Source organism: Mesoplodon mirus (genome assembly GCF_964341445.2).
Source record: "Mesoplodon mirus genome assembly, chromosome: 1".
Classification (NCBI taxonomy): domain Eukaryota; kingdom Metazoa; phylum Chordata; class Mammalia; order Artiodactyla; family Ziphiidae; genus Mesoplodon; species Mesoplodon mirus.
In genome coordinates this window covers 119,583,736-119,601,648 of record NC_138976.1, presented here as the reverse complement: position 1 = coordinate 119,601,648, position 17,913 = coordinate 119,583,736, and positions in this window count along the sequence as shown.

Here is a 17,913-nt window from a genome sequence, read left to right as displayed (position 1 = left end):
GCATCATAGCTTCCTGCCAGGTGACTGAGGCTCGCAGGCAGATGGGTCCGTGGGACACACGCGGAGAGGCTCCTGCCCGGGCCACAGGCCGCCCACTTCCCCTGCCCCAGATCGGGGGCCGCAAAGCAGCCCTGTCTGAGTCCCCTGCCTCTAGAGGGAGTATTGGACCAACACTTGTAGAAAACGGGGTCCTTGCGGGCCACTCATTGGAGGGACACAAATAAATCTTTGCCGACTTTCTGCTGAAACTTACGAGCGTTCACACCTAAGCCTCTTACAAGGTCAGCTGTTTAGCTAAACATGAGCTCAAGATCTAAATTTACACAATAATGAAGAAAGCAGCTACAAGGGGAGACAATCAGCCAAAACAATCAATAACAGAATTAGATTCCCAAGGCCATCCATCAGATGTAGGAATAATCGGGTGCAAGGCAGAAAATATACATAAAACTGGAACTGAAACAAGGCACGAGGATGTATTCAAAGACTGGTAGGATCTCTAAAACATTTTTAAAGGACATGTCATTGATAAAGCTAAATACACAAAGGTTGTGTAATACAACAGATTAATCATTGAGAAGAGTGAAATTATGCTGTCTTGAAAACTATGGCAGGTCAGATTTTCTGCCTAATTATATAAGAAGATTTCTCTAAAAAATACACATTATTTCAAAGCCTTATTGGCTGTGAAATAAGTTAAGGGTATTTCAAATGGCTTGTCTGCAAAGAAATGTGAGATGTAGGGGATCACAGAAAGTCTAGGGGAAAATAGGTCAATATATACATTGCTATATGGTGAACTAAGCCTTAGGCCAGCAACAATGGAGAGGACCTGACCCTTAGAAACGTACAAGTAAGCTGGAATCTTCAAAAGTTCAAATCTTTATAAGGAAAAAGATTTATTAAAATGAATAACCAAGTGTTTTAATTGACATCAGAAGATGAAAACAATAAACCCTGAGAACATAGAAAAAAGTTAAATAAAGATATGAGCAGAATTTAATACAACAGAAAACGTATAAAATCCAGGTGATTTAGTAAGTCCAAAGAATCTTCTTTGAAAAGATTTAAAAGACACACTTTGATTAAGGAAAACAAAAACATAAGTAAAGAATATACAGAAAGAGTCAGGACAATGTTAGAGCAGAGAATATATGAAATGCCAGTAAATTTGAACATTTCTGTCAAGTGGACCATTTCCTAGCTCCTAAAGTTTACCAAAACTGACACAAGAGGAAATCATTTAAGGTCATCATGTCTGCCCTTGGCATTCTCAGATAGCCCTTGCCTCAGAATGCAGCCTCTGTAGTCCATGGTAACCTGCGGAGAGGGGGCGGGGCTGAGGGAGGTTGGAACACTGCCCTCACTGAGGGAGTGGGTGTGGCCATCTCTGCTGTGACTGAACAAAGGGCAGGGGATCAGGGGGCCCAGGTCAGGGCCCTCAGAGCCTGGCAGGCCCAGTGGAGTGTCACAAGCATTTAGTCCCAGGCCAAAGGGCGCTTTCTTTGTCTGCACAACTGCCCAAACTCTCACCTTTCCACTCAGGCCGCCCTCTTACATGAAGTGTGTGTGGAACCTGTCGGCGCAGTACACCTCGCGGCACAGATAACCATAGGTCTGGGCATCGTAGCTTTCTGGCAGGTGACCGAGGCTCGCAGGCAGATGTGTCCCTGGGACACACGCGGAGAGGCTCCTGCCCGGGCCACAGGCCCCCCACTGCCCCTGCCCCAGATCGGGGGCCGCAAAGCAGCCCTGTCTGAGTCCCCTGCCTCTAGAGGGAGTATTGGACCAACACTTGTAGAAAACGGGGTCCTTGCGGGCCACTCATTGGAGGGACACAAATAAATCTTTGCCGACTTTCTGCTGAAACTTACGAGCGTTCACACCTAAGCCTCTTACAAGGTCAGCTGTTTAGCTAAACATGAGCTCATGATCTAAATTTACACAATAATGAAGAAAGCAGCTACAAGGGGAGACAATCAGCCAAAACAATCAATACAAGTATTAGATTCCCAAGGCCATCCATCAGATGTAGGAATAATCGGGTGCAAGGCAGAAAATATACATCAAACTGGAACTGAAACAAGGCACAAGGATGTTTTCAAAGACTGGTAGGATCTCTAAAACATTTTTAAAGGACATGTCATTGATAAAGCTAAATACACAAGGGTTGTGTAATACAACAGTTTAATCATTGAGAAGTGTGAAATTATGCTGTTTTGAAAACTATGGCAGGTCAGATTTACTGCCTAATTATATAAGAAGATTTCTCTAAAAAATACACATTATTTCAAAGCCTTATTGGCTGTGAAATAAGTTAAGTGTATTTCAAATGGCTTGTCTGCAAAGAAAGGTGAGATGTAGTGGATCACAGAAAGTCGAGGGGAAAATAGGTCAATATATACATTGCTATATGGTGAACTAAGCCTTAGGCCGGCAACAGTGGAGAGGACCTGACCCTTAGAAACGTACAAGTAAGCTGGAATCTTCAAAAGTTCAAATCTTTATAAGTAAAAAGATTTATTAAAATGAATAACCAAGTGTTTTAATTGACATCAGAAGATGAAAACAATAAACCCTGAGAACATAGAAAAAAGTTAAATAAAGATATGAGCAGAACTTAATACAACAGAAAACGGATAAAATTCAGGTGATTTAGTAAGTCCAAAGAATCTTCTTTGAAAAGATTTAAAAGACACACTTTGATTAACGACAACCAAAACATAAGTAAAGAATATACAGAAAGAGTCAGGACAATGTTAGAGCAGAGAATATATGAAATGCCAGTAAATTTGAACATTTCTGTCAAGTGGACCATTTCCTAGCTCCTAAAGTTTACCAAAACTGACACAAGAGGAAATCATTTAAGGTCATCATGTCTGCCCTTGGCATTCTCGGAACGCCCTGGCCTCAGAATGCAGCCTCTGTCGTCCATGGTAAACTGCGGAGAGGGGGCGGGGCTGAGGGAGGTTGGAACACTGCCCTCACTGAGGGAGTGGGTGTGGCCATCTCTGCTGTGACTGAACAAAGGGCAGGGGAGCAGGGGGCCCAGGGCAGGGCCCTCAGAGCCCGGCAGGCCCAGTGGAGTGTCACAAGCATTTAGGCCCAGGCCAAAGGGCGCTTTCTTTGTCTGCACAGCTGCCCAAACTCTCACCTTTCCACTCAGGCCGCCCTCTTACTTGAAGTGTGTGTGGAACCTGTCCGCGCAGTACACCTCGCTGCACAGCTAACCATAGGTCAGGGCATTGTGGCCTCCTGCCAGGTGACTGAGGCTCACAGGCAGATGGGTCCCTGGGAGACACGCGGAGAGGCTCCTGCCTGGGCCACAGGCCGCCCACTGCCCCTGCCCCAGATCGGGGGCCGCAAAGCAGCCCTGTCTGAGTCCCCTGCCTCTAGAGGGAGTATTGGACCAACAGTTGTAGAAAACGGGGTACTTGCGGGCCACTCATTGGAGGGACACAAATAAATCTTTGCCGACTTTCTGCTGAAACTTACGAGCATTCACAACTAAGCCTCTTACAAGGTCAGCTATTTAGCTAAACATGAGCTCATGATCTAAATTTACACAATAATGAAGAAAGCAGCTACAAGGGGAGACAATCAGCCAAAACAATCAATACCAGAATTAGATTCCCAAGGCCATCCATCAGATGTAGGAATAATCGGGTTCAAGGCAGAAAATATACATAAAACTGGAACTGAAACAAGGCACGAGGATGTATTCAAAGACTGGTAGGATCTCTAAAACATTTTTAAAGGACATGTCATTGATAAAGGTAAATACACAAAGGTTGTGTAATACAAGAGATTAATCATTGAGAAGAGTGAAATTATGCTGTTTTGAAAACTATGGCAGGTCAGATTTTCTGCCTAATTATATAAGAAGATTTCTCTAAAAAATAAACATTATTTCAAAGCCTTATTGGCTGTGAAATAAGTTAAGGGTATTTCAAATGGCTTGTCTGCAAAGAAAGGTGAGATGTAGTGGATCACAGAAAGTCGAGGGGAAAATAGGTCAGTATATACATTGCTATATGGTGAACTAAGCCTTAGGCCGGCAACAGTGGAGAGGACCTGACCCTTAGAAACGTACAAGTAAGCTGGAATCTTCAAAAGTTCAAATCTTTATAAGTAAAAAGATTTATTAAAATGAATAACCAAGTGTTTTAATTGACATCAGAAGATGAAAACAATAAACCCTGAGAACATAGAAAAAAGTTAAATAAAGATATGAGCAGAATTTAATACAACAGAAAACGTATAAAATCCAGGTGATTTAGTAAGTCCAAAGAATCTTCTTTGAAAAGATTTAAAAGACACACTTTGATTAAGGAAAACCAAAACATAAGTAAAGAATATACAGAAAGAGTCAGGACAATGTTAGAGCAGAGAATATATGAAATGCCAGTAAATTTGAACATTTCTGTCAATTGGACCATTTCCTAGCTCTTAAGTTTACCAAAACTGACACAAGAGGAAATCATTTAAGGTCATCATGTCGCCCTTGGCATTCTCGGAACGCCCTGGCCTCAGAATGCAGCCTCTGTCGTCCATGGTAACCTGCGGAGAGGGGGCGGGGCTGAGGGAGGTTGGAACACTGCCCTCACTGAGGGAGTGGGTGTGGCCATCTCTGCTGTGACTGAACAAAGGGCAGGGGAGCAGGGGGCCCAGGGCAGGGCCCTCAGAGCCCGGCAGGCCCAGTGGAGTGTCACAAGCATTTAGGCCCAGGCCAAAGGGCGCTTTCTTTGTCTGCACAGCTGCCCAAACTCTCACCTTTCCACTCAGGCCGCCCTCTTACTTGAAGTGTGTGTGGAACCTGTCTGCGCAGTACACCTCGCTGCACAGCTAAGCATAGGTCTGGGCATCATAGCTTCCTGCCAGGTGACCGAGGCTCGCAGGCAGATGGGTCCCTGGGACACACGCGGAGAGGCTCCTGCCCGGGCCACAGGCCGCCCACTTCCCCTGCCCCAGATCGCGGGCCGCAAAGCAGCCCTGTCTGAGTCCCCTGCCTCTAGAGGGAGTATTGGACCAACACTTGTAGAAAACGGGGTCCTTGCGGGCCACTCATTGGAGGGACACAAAGAAATCTTTGCCGACTTTCTGCTGAAACTTACGAGCGTTCACACCTAAGCCTCTTACAAGGTCAGCTGTTTAGCTAAACATGAGCTCATGATCTAAATTTACACAATAATGAAGAAAGCAGCTATAAGGGGAAACAATCAGCCAAAACAATCCATACCAGAATTAGATTCCCAAGGCCATCCATCAGATGTAGGAATAATCGGGTGCAAGGCAGAAAATATATATAAAACTGGAACTGAAACAAGGCACGAGGATGTTTTCAAAGATTGGTAGGATCTCTAAAACATTTTTAAAGATCATGTCATTGATAAAGCTAAATACACAAAGGTTGTGTAATACAACAGATTAATCATTGAGAAGAGTGAAATTATGCTGTTTTGAAAACTATGGCAGGTCAGATTTTCTGCCTAATTATATAAGAAGATTTCTCTAAAAAATACACATTATTTCAAAGCCTTATTGGCTGTGAAATAAGTTAAGGGTATTTCAAATGGCTTGTCTGCAAAGAAAGGTGAGATGTAGGGGATCACAGAAAGTCGAGGGGAAAATAGGTCAATATATACATTGCTATATGGTGAACTAAGCCTTAGGCCGGCAACAATGGAGAGGACCTGACCCTTAGAAACGTACAAGTAAGCTGGAATCTTCAAAAGTTCAAATCTTTATAAGTAAAAAGATTTATTAAAATGAATAACCAAGTGTTTTAATTGACATCAGAAGATGAAAACAATAAACCCTGAGAACATAGAAAAAAGTTAAATAAAGATATGAGCAGAATTTAATACAACAGAAAACGTATAAAATCCAGGTGATTTAGTAAGTCCAAAGAATCTTCTTTGAAAAGATTTAAAAGACACACTTTGATTAAGGAAAACAAAAACATAAGTAAAGAATATACAGAAAGAGTCAGGACAATGTTAGAGCAGAGAATATATGAAATGCCAGTAATTTGAACATTTCTGGAAAGTGGACCATTTCCTAGCTCCTAAAGTTTACCAAAACTGACACAAGAGGAAATCATTTAAGGTCATCATGTCTGCCCTTGGCATTCTCGGAACGCCCTGGCCTCAGAATGCAGCCTCTGTCGTCCATGGTAACCTGCGGAGAGGGGGCGGGGCTGAGGGAGGTTGGAACACTGCCCTCACTGAGGGAGTGGGTGTGGCCATCTCTGCTGTGACTGAACAAAGGGCAGGGGAGCAGGGGGCCCAGGGCAGGGCCCTCAGAGCCCGGCAGGCCCAGTGGAGTGTCACAATAATTTAGGCCCAGATCAAAGGGCGCTTTCTTTGTCTGCACAGCTGCCCAAACTCTCACCTTTCCACTCAGGCCGCCCTCTTACTTGAAGTGTGTGTGGAACCTGTCTGCGCAGTACACCTCGCTGCACAGCTAAGCATAGGTCTGGGCATCATAGCTTCCTGCCAGGTGACCGAGGCTCGCAGGCAGATGGGTCCCTGGGACACACGCGGAGAGGCTCCTGCCCGGGCCACAGGCCGCCCACTGCCCCTGCCCCAGATCGGGGGCCGCAAAGCAGCCCTGTCTGAGTCCCCTGCCTCTAGAGGGAGTATTGGACCAACACTTGTAGAAAACGGGGTCCTTGCGGGCCACTCATTGGAGGGACACAAAAAATCTTTGCCGACTCTCTGCTGAAATTTACGAGCGTTCACACCTAAGCCTCTTACAAGGTCAGCTGTTTAGCTAAACATGAGCTCATGATCTAAATTTACACAATAATGAAGAAAGCAGCTACAAGGGGAGACAATCAGCCAAAATAATCAATACCAGTATTAGATTCCCAAGGCCATCCATCAGATGTAGGAATAACCGGGTGCAAGGCAGAAAATATACATCAATCTGGAACTGAAACAAGGCACAAGGATGTTTTCAAAGACTGGTAGGATCTCTAAAACATTTTTAAAGGACATGTCATTGATAAAGCTAAATACACAAGGGTTGTGTAATACAACAGTTTAATCATTGAGAAGTGTGAAATTATGCTGTTTTGAAAACTATGGCAGGTCAGATTTACTGCCTAATTATATAAGAAGATTTCTCTAAAAAATACACATTATTTCAAAGCCTTACTGGCTGTGAAATAAGTTAAGGGTATTTCAAATGGCTTGTCTGCAAAGAAAGCTGAGATGTAGGGGATCACAGAAAGTCGAGGGGAAAATAGGTCAATATATACATTGCTATATGGTGAACTAAGCCTTAGGCCAGCAACAATGGAGAGGACCTGACCCTTAGAAACGTACAAGTAAGCTGGAATCTTCAAAAGTTCAAATCTTTATAAGTAAAAAGATTTATTAAAATGAATAACCAAGTGTTTTAATTGACATCAGAAGATGAAAACAATAAACCCTGAGAACATAGAAAAAAGTTAAATAAAGATATGAGCAGAATTTAATACAACAGAAAACGTATAAAATCCAGGTGATTTAGTAAGTCCAAAGAATCTTCTTTGAAAAGATTTAAAAGACACACTTTGATTAAGGAAAACCAAAACATAAGTAAAGAATATACAGAAAGAGTCAGGACAATGTTAGAGCAGAGAATATATGAAATGCCAGTAAATTTGAACATTTCTGTCAAGTGGACCATTTCCTAGCTCCTAAAGTTTACCAAAACTGACACAAGAGGAAATCATTTAAGGTCATCATGTCTGCCCTTGGCATTCTCGGAACGCCCTGGCCTCAGAATGCAGCCTCTGTAGTCCATGGTAACCTGCGGAGAGGGGGCGGGGCTGAGGGAGGTTGGAACACTGCCCTCACTGAGGGAGTGGGTGTGGCCATCTCTGCTGTGACTGAACAAAGGGCAGGGGAGCAGGGGGCCCAGGGAAGGGCCCTCAGAGCCCGGCAGGCCCAGTGGAGTGTCACAAGCATTTAGGCCCAGGCCAAAGGGCGCTTTCTTTGTCTGCACAACTGCCCAAACTCTCACCTTTCCACTCAGGCCGCCCTCTTACATGAAGTGTGTGTGGAACCTGTCGGCGCAGTACACCTCGCTGCACAGCTAAGCATAGGTCTGGGCATCATAGCTTCCTGCCAGGTGACCGAGGCTCGCAGGCAGATGGGTCCCTGGGACACACGCGGAGAGGCTCCTGCCCGGGTCACAGGCCGCCCACTTCCCCTGCCCCAGATCGGGGGCCGCAAAGCAGCCCTGTCTGAGTCCCCTGCCTCTAGAGGGAGTATTGGACCAACACTTGTAGAAAACGGGGTCCTTGCGGGCCACTCATTGGAGGGACACAAATAAATCTTTGCCGACTTTCTGCTGAAACTTACGAGCGTTCACACCTAAGCCTCTTACAAGGTCAGCTGTTTAGCTAAACATGAGCTCATGATCTAAATTTACACAATAATGAAGAAAGCAGCTATAAGGGGAAACAATCAGCCAAAACAATCCATACCAGAATTAGATTCCCAAGGCCATCCATCAGATGTAGGAATAATCGGGTGCAAGGCAGAAAATATATATAAAACTGGAACTGAAACAAGGCACGAGGATGTTTTCAAAGATTGGTAGGATCTATAAAACATTTTTAAAGATCATGTCATTGATAAAGCTAAATACACAAAGGTTGTGTAATACAACAGATTAATCATTGAGAAGAGTGAAATTATGCTGTTTTGAAAACTATGGCAGGTCAGATTTTCTGCCTAATTATATAAGAAGATTTCTCTAAAAAATACACATTATTTCAAAGCCTTATTGGCTGTGAAATAAGTTAAGGGTATTTCAAATGGCTTGTCTGCAAAGAAAGGTGAGATGTAGGGGATCACAGAAAGTCGAGGGGAAAATAGGTCAATATATACATTGCTATATGGTGAACTAAGCCTTAGGCCGGCAACAATGGAGAGGACCTGACCCTTAGAAACGTACAAGTAAGCTGGAATCTTCAAAAGTTCAAATCTTTATAAGTAAAAAGATTTATTAAAATGAATAACCAAGTGTTTTAATTGACATCAGAAGATGAAAACAATAAACCCTGAGAACATAGAAAAAAGTTAAATAAAGATATGAGCAGAATTTAATACAACAGAAAACGTATAAAATCCAGGTGATTTAGTAAGTCCAAAGAATCTTCTTTGAAAAGATTTAAAAGATACACTTTGATTAAGGAAAACAAAAACATAAGTAAAGAATATACAGAAAGAGTCAGGACAATGTTAGAGCAGAGAATATATGAAATGCCAGTAATTTGAACATTTCTGGAAAGTGGACCATTTCCTAACTCCTAAAGTTTACCAAAACTGACACAAGAGGAAATCATTTAAGGTCATCATGTCTGCCCTTGGCATTCTCGGAACGCCCTGGCCTCAGAATGCAGCCTCTGTAGTCCATGGTAACCTGCGGAGAGGGGGCGGGGCTGAGGGAGGTTGGAACACTGCCCTCACTGAGGGAGTGGGTGTGGCCATCTCTGCTGTGACTGAACAAAGGGCAGGGGAGCAGGGGGCCCAGGGCAGGGCCCTCAGAGCCCGGCAGGCCCAGTGGAGTGTCACAAGCATTTAGGCCCAGGACAAAGGGCACTTTCTTTGTCTGCACAGCTGCCCAAACCCTCACTTTTCCACTCAGGCCGCCCTCTTACTTGAAGTGTGTGTGGAACCTGTCCACGCAGTACACCTCGCTGCACAGCTAAGCATAGGTCTGGGCATCGTAGCTTCCTTCCAGGTGACCGAGGCTCGCAGGCAGATGGGTCCCTGGGACACACGCGGAGAGGCTCCTGCCCGGGCTACAGGCCGCCCACTGCCCCTGCCCCAGATCGGGGGCTGCAAAGCAGCCCTGTCTGAGTCCCCTGCCTCTAGAGGGATTATTGGACCAACACTTGTAGAAAACGGGGTTCTTGCGGGCCACTCATTGGAGGGACACAAATAAATCTTTGCCGACTTTCTGCTGAAACTTACGAGCATTCACAACTAAGCCTCTTACAAGGTCAGCTGTTTAGCTAAACATGAGCTCATGATCTAAATTTACACAATAATGAAGAAAGCAGCTACAAGGGGAGACAATCAGCCAAAATAATCAAAACCAGTATTAGATTCCCAAGGCCATCCATCAGATGTAGGAATAACCGGGTGCAAGGCAGAAAATATACATCAATCTGGAACTGAAACAAGGCACAAGGATGTTTTCAAAGACTGGTAGGATCTCTAAAACATTTTTAAAGGACATGTCATTGATAAAGCTAAATACACAAGGGTTGTGTAATACAACAGTTAAATCATTGAGAAGTGTGAAATTATGCTGTTTTGAAAACTATGGCAGGTCAGATTTACTGCCTAATTATATAAGAAGATTTCTCTAAAAAATACACATTATTTCAAAGCCTTACTGGCTGTGAAATAAGTTAAGGGTATTTCAAATGGCTTGTCTGCAAAGAAAGCTGAGATGTAGGGGATCACAGAAAGTCGAGGGGAAAATAGGTCAATATATACATTGCTATATGGTGAACTAAGCCTTAGGCCAGCAACAATGGAGAGGACCTGACCCTTAGAAACGTACAAGTAAGCTGGAATCTTCAAAAGTTCAAATCTTTATAAGTAAAAAGATTTATTAAAATGAATAACCAAGTGTTTTAATTGACATCAGAAGATGAAAACAATAAACCCTGAGAACATAGAAAAAAGTTAAATAAAGATATGAGCAGAATTTAATACAACAGAAAACGTATAAAATCCAGGTGATTTAGTAAGTCCAAAGAATCTTCTTTGAAAAGATTTAAAAGACACACTTTGATTAAGGAAAACCAAAACATAAGTAAAGAATATACAGAAAGAGTCAGGACAATGTTAGAGCAGAGAATATATGAAATGCCAGTAAATTTGAACATTTCTGTCAATTGGACCATTTCCTAGCTCCTAAAGTTTACCAAAACTGACACAAGAGGAAATCATTTAAGGTCATCATGTCTACCCTTGGCATTCTCGGAAAGCCCTTGCCTCAGAATGCAGCCTCTGTAGTCCATGGTAACCTGCGGAGAGGGGGCGGGGCTGAGGGAGGTTGGAACACTGCCCTCACTGAGGGAGTGGGTGTGGCCATCTCTGCTGTGACTGAACAAAGGGCAGGGGAGCAGGGGGCCCAGGGCAGGGCCCTCAGAGCCCGGCAGGCCCAGTGGAGTGTCACAAGCATTTAGGCCCAGGACAAAGGGCGCTTTCTTTGTCTGCACAACTGCCCAAACTCTCACCTTTCCACTCAGGCCGCCCTCTTACATGAAGTGTGTGTGGAACCTGTCGGCGCAGTACACCTCGCTGCACAGCTAAGCATAGTTCTGGGCATCATAGCTTCCTGCCAGGTGACCGAGGCTCGCAGGCAGATGGGTCCCTGGGACACACGCGGAGAGGCTCCTGCCCGGGCCACAGGCCGCCCACTTCCCCTGCCCCAGATCGGGGGCCGCAAAGCAGCCCTGTCTGAGTCCCCTGCCTCTAGAGGGAGTATTGGACCAACACTTGTAGAAAACGGGGTCCTTGCGGGCCACTCATTGGAGGGACACAAATAAATCTTTGCCGACTTTCTGCTGAAACTTACGAGCGTTCACACCTAAGCCTCTTACAAGGTCAGCTGTTTAGCTAAACATGAGCTCATGATCTAAATTTACACAATAATGAAGAAAGCAGCTATAAGGGGAAACAATCAGCCAAAACAATCCATACCAGAATTAGATTCCCAAGGCCATCCATCAGATGTAGGAATAATCGGGTGCAAGGCAGAAAATATATATAAAACTGGAACTGAAACAAGGCACGAGGATGTTTTCAAAGATTGGTAGGATCTCTAAAACATTTTTAAAGATCATGTCATTGATAAAGCTAAATAGACAAAGGTTGTGTAATACAACAGATTAATCATTGAGAAGAGTGAAATTATGCTGTTTTGAAAACTATGGCAGGTCAGATTTTCTGCCTAATTATATAAGAAGATTTCTCTAAAAAATACACATTATTTCAAAGCCTTATTGGCTGTGAAATAAGTTAAGGGTATTTCAAATGGCTTGTCTGCAAAGAACGGTGAGATGTAGGGTATCACAGAAAGTCGAGGGGAAAATAGGTCAATATATACATTGCTATATGGTGAACTAAGCCTTAGGCCGGCAACAATGGAGAGGACCTGACCCTTAGAAACGTACAAGTAAGCTGGAATCTTCAAAAGTTCAAATCTTTATAAGTAAAAAGATTTATTAAAATGAATAACCAAGTGTTTTAATTGACATCAGAAGATGAAAACAATAAACCCTGAGAACATAGAAAAAAGTTAAATAAAGATATGAGCAGAATTTAATACAACAGAAAACGTATAAAATCCAGGTGATTTAGTAAGTCCAAAGAATCTTCTTTGAAAAGATTTAAAAGATACACTTTGATTAAGGAAAACAAAAACATAAGTAAAGAATATACAGAAAGAGTCAGGACAATGTTAGAGCAGAGAATATATGAAATGCCAGTAATTTGAACATTTCTGGAAAGTGGACCATTTCCTAGCTCCTAAAGTTTACCAAAACTGACACAAGAGGAAATCATTTAAGGTCATCATGTCTGCCCTTGGCATTCTCGGAACGCCCTGGCCTCAGAATGCAGCCTCTGTAGTCCATGGTAACCTGCGGAGAGGGGGCGGGGCTGAGGGAGGTTGGAACACTGCCCTCACTGAGGGAGTGGGTGTGGCCATCTCTGCTGTGACTGAACAAAGGGCAGGGGAGCAGGGGGCCCAGGGCAGGGCCCTCAGAGCCCGGCAGGCCCAGTGGAGTGTCACAAGCATTTAGGCCCAGGCCAAAGGGCACTTTCTTTGTCTGCACAGCTGCCCAAACCCTCACTTTTCCACTCAGGCCGCCCTCTTACTTGAAGTGTGTGTGGAACCTGTCCACGCAGTACACCTCGCTGCACAGCTAAGCATAGGTCTGGGCATCGTAGCTTCCTTCCAGGTGACCGAGGCTCGCAGGCAGATGGGTCCCTGGGACACACGCGGAGAGGCTCCTGCCCGGGCCACAGGCCGCCCACTGCCCCTGCCCCAGATCGGGGGCTGCAAAGCAGCCCTGTCTGAGTCCCCTGCCTCTAGAGGTATTATTGGACCAACACTTGTAGAAAACGGGGTTCTTGCGGGCCACTCATTGGAGGGACACAAATAAATCTTTGCCGACTTTCTGCTGAAACTTACGAGCATTCACAACTAAGCCTCTTACAAGGTCAGCTGTTTAGCTAAACATGAGCTCATGATCTAAATTTACACAATAATGAAGAAAGCAGCTACAAGGGGAGACAATCAGCCAAAACAATCAATACCAGTATTAGATTCCCAAGGCCATCCATCAGATGTAGGAATAATCGGGTGCAAGGCAGAAAATATACATAAAACTGGAACTGAAACAAGGCACGAGGATGTTTTCAAAGACTGGTAGGATCTCTAAAACATTTTTAAAGGACATGTCATTGATAAAGCTAAATACACAAAGGTTGTGTAATACAACAGTTTAATCATTGAGAAGAGTGAAATTATGCTGTTTTGAAAACTATGGCAGGTCAGATTTTCTGCCTAATTATATAAGAAGATTTCTCTAAAAAATAAACATTATTTCAAAGCATTATTGGCTGTGAAATAAGTTAAGGGTATTTCAAATGGCTTGTCTGCAAAGAAAGGTGAGATGTAGTGGATCACAGAAAGTCGAGGGGAAAATAGGACAATATATACATTGCTATATGGTGAACTAAGCCTTAGGCCGGCAACAGTGGAGAGGACCTGACCCTTAGAAACGTACAAGTAAGCTGGAATCTTCAAAAGTTCAAATCTTTATAAGTAAAAAGATTTATTAAAATGAATAACCAAGTGTTTTAATTGACATCAGAAGATGAAAACAATAAACACTGAGAACATAGAAAAAAGTTAAATAAAGATATGAGCAGAAGTTAATACAACAGAAAACGTATAAAATTCAGATGATTTAGTAAGTCCAAAGAATCTTCTTTGAAAAGATTTAAAAGACACACTTTGATTAAGGAAAACAAAAACATAAGTAAAGAATATACAGAAAGAGTCAGGACAATGTTAGAGCAGAGAATATATGAAATGCCAGTAAATTTGAACATTTCTGGAAAGTGGACCATTTCCTAGCTCCTAAAGTTTACCAAAACTGACACAAGAGGAAATCATTTAAGGTCATCATGTCTGCCCTTGGCATTCTCGGAACGCCCTGGCCTCAGAATGCAGCCTCTGTCGTCCATGGTAACCTGCGGAGAGGTGGCGGGGCTGAGGGAGGTTGGAACACTGCCCTCACTGAGGGAGTGGGTGTGGCCATCTCTGCTGTGACTGAACAAAGGGCAGGGGAGCAGGGGGCCCAGGGAAGGGCCCTCAGAGCCCGGCAGGCCCAGTGGAGTGTCACAAGCATTTAGGCCCAGGCCAAAGGGCGCTTTCTTTGTCTGCACAGCTGCCCAAACTCTCACCTTTCCACTCAGGCCGCCCTCTTACTTGAAGTGTGTGTGGAACCTGTCTGCGCAGTACACCTCGCTGCACAGCTAAGCATAGGTCTGGGCATCATAGCTTCCTGCCAGGTGACCGAGGCTCGCAGGCAGATGGGTCCCTGGGACACACACGGAGAGGCTCCTGCCCGGGCCACAGGCCGCCCACTGCCCCTGCCCCAGATCGGGGGCCGCAAAGCAGCCCTGTCTGAGTCCCCTGCCTCTAGAGTGAGTATTGGACCAACACTTGTAGAAAACGGGGTCCTTGCGGGCCACTCATTGGAGGGACACAAAGAAATCTTTGCCGACTTTCTGCTGAAACTTACGAGCGTTCACACCTAAGCCTCTTACAAGGTCAGCTGTTTAGCTAAACATGAGCTCATGATCTAAATTTACACAATAATGAAGAAAGCAGCTACAAGGGGAAACAATCAGCCAAAATAATCAATACCAGTATTAGATTCCCAAGGCCATCCATCAGATGTAGGAATAATCGGGTGCAAGGCAGAAAATATACATCAATCTGGAACTGAAACAAGGCACAAGGATGTTTTCAAAGACTGGTAGGATCTCTAAAACATTTTTAAAGGACATGTCATTGATAAAGCTAAATACACAAGGGTTGTGTAATACAACAGTTTAATCATTGAGAAGTGTGAAATTATGCTGTTTTGAAAACTATGGCAGGTCAGATTTACTGCCTAATTATATAAGAAGATTTCTCTAAAAAATACACATTATTTCAAAGCCTTACTGGCTGTGAAATAAGTTAAGGGTATTTCAAATGGCTTGTCTGCAAAGAAAGGTGAGATGTAGGGGATCACAGAAAGTCTAGGGGAAAATAGGTCAATATATACATTGCTATATGGTGAACTAAGCCTTAGGCCAGCAACAATGGAGAGGACCTGACCCTTAGAAACGTACAAGTAAGCTGGAATCTTCAAAAGTTCAAATCTTTATAAGTAAAAAGATTTATTAAAATGAATAACCAAGTGTTTTAATTGACATCAGAAGATGAAAACAATAAACCCTGAGAACATAGAAAAAAGTTAAATAAAGATATGAGCAGAATTTAATACAACAGAAAACGTATAAAATCCAGGTGATTTAGTAAGTCCAAAGAATCTTCTTTGAAAAGATTTAAAAGACACACTTTGATTAAGGAAAACCAAAACATAAGTAAAGAATATCCAGAAAGAGTCAGGACAATGTTAGAGCAGAGAATATATGAAATGCCAGTAAATTTGAACATTTCTGTCAATTGGACCATTTCCTAGCTCCTAAAGTTTACCAAAACTGACACAAGAGGAAATCATTTAAGGTCATCATGTCTGCCCTTGGCATTCTCGGAAAGCCCTTGCCTCAGAATGCAGCCTCTGTAGTCCATGGTAACCTGCGGAGAGGGGGCGGGGCTGAGGGAGGTTGGAACACTGCCCTCACTGAGGGAGTGGGTGTGGCCATCTCTGCTGTGACTGAACAAAGGGCAGGGGAGCAGGGGGCCCAGGGCAGGGCCCTCAGAGCCCGGCAGGCCCAGTGGAGTGTCACAAGCATTTAGGCCCAGGACAAAGGGCGCTTTCTTTGTCTGCACAACTGCCCAAACTCTCACCTTTCCACCCAGGCCGCCCTCTTACATGAAGTGTGTGTGGAACCTGTCGGCGCAGTACACCTCGCTGCACAGCTAAGCATAGGTCTGGGCATCGTAGCTTTCTGGCAGGTGACCGAGGCTCGCAGGCAGATGTGTCCCTGGGACACACGCGGAGAGGCTCCTGCCCGGGCCACAGGCCCCCCACTGCCCCTGCCCCAGATCGCGGGCCGCAAAGCAGCCCTGTCTGAGTCCCCTGCCTCTAGAGGGAGTATTGGACCAACACTTGTAGAAAACGGGGTCCTTGAGGGCCACTCATTGGAGGGACACAATTAAATCTTTGCCGACTTTCTGCTGAAACTTACGAGCGTTCACACCTAAGCCTCTTACAAGGTCAGCTGTTTAGCTAAACATGAGCTCATGATCTAAATTTACACAATAATGAAGAAAGCAGCTATAAGGGGAAACAATCAGCCAAAACAATCCATACCAGAATTAGATTCCCAAGGCCATCCATCAGATGTAGGAATAATCGGGTGCAAGGCAGAAAATATATATAAAACTGGAACTGAAACAAGGCACGAGGATGTTTTCAAAGATTGGTAGGATCTATAAAACATTTTTAAAGATCATGTCATTGATAAAGCTAAATACACAAAGGTTGTGTAATACAACAGATTAATCATTGAGAAGAGTGAAATTATGCTGTTTTGAAAACTATGGCAGGTCAGATTTTCTGCCTAATTATATAAGAAGATTTCTCTAAAAAATACACATTATTTCAAAGCCTTATTGGCTGTGAAATAAGTTAAGGGTATTTCAAATGGCTTGTCTGCAAAGAAAGGTGAGATGTAGGGGATCACAGAAAGTCGAGGGGAAAATAGGTCAATATATACATTGCTATATGGTGAACTAAGCCTTAGGCCGGCAACAATGGAGAGGACCTGACCCTTAGAAACGTACAAGTAAGCTGGAATCTTCAAAAGTTCAAATCTTTATAAGTAAAAAGATTTATTAAAATGAATAACCAAGTGTTTTAATTGACATCAGAAGATGAAAACAATAAACCCTGAGAACATAGAAAAAAGTTAAATAAAGATATGAGCAGAATTTAATACAACAGAAAACGTATAAAATCCAGGTGATTTAGTAAGTCCAAAGAATCTTCTTTGAAAAGATTTAAAAGACACACTTTGATTAAGGAAAACAAAAACATAAGTAAAGAATATACAGAAAGAGTCAGGACAATGTTAGAGCAGAGAATATATGAAATGCCAGTAAATTTGAACATTTCTGGAAAGTGGACCATTTCCTAGCTCCTAAAGTTTACCAAAACTGACACAAGAGGAAATCATTTAAGGTCATCATGTCTGCCCTTGGCATTCTCGGAACGCCCTGGCCTCAGAATGCAGCCTCTGTAGTCCATGGTAACCTGCGGAGAGGGGGCGGGGCTGAGGGAGGTTGGAACACTGCCCTCACTGAGGGAGTGGGTGTGGCCATCTCTGCTGTGACTGAACAAAGGGCAGGGGAGCAGGGGGCCCAGGGCAGGGCCCTCAGAGCCCGGCAGGCCCAGTGGAGTGTCACAAGCATTTAGGCCCAGGACAAAGGGCACTTACTTTCTTTGTCTGCACAGCTGCCCAAACCCTCACTTTTCCACTCAGGCCGCCCTCTTACTTGAAGTGTGTGTGGAACCTGTCCACGCAGTACACCTCGCTGCACAGCTAAGCATAGGTCTGGGCATCGTAGCTTCCTTCCAGGTGACCGAGGCTCGCAGGCAGATGGGTCCCTGGGACACACGCGGAGAGGCTCCTGCCCGGGCCA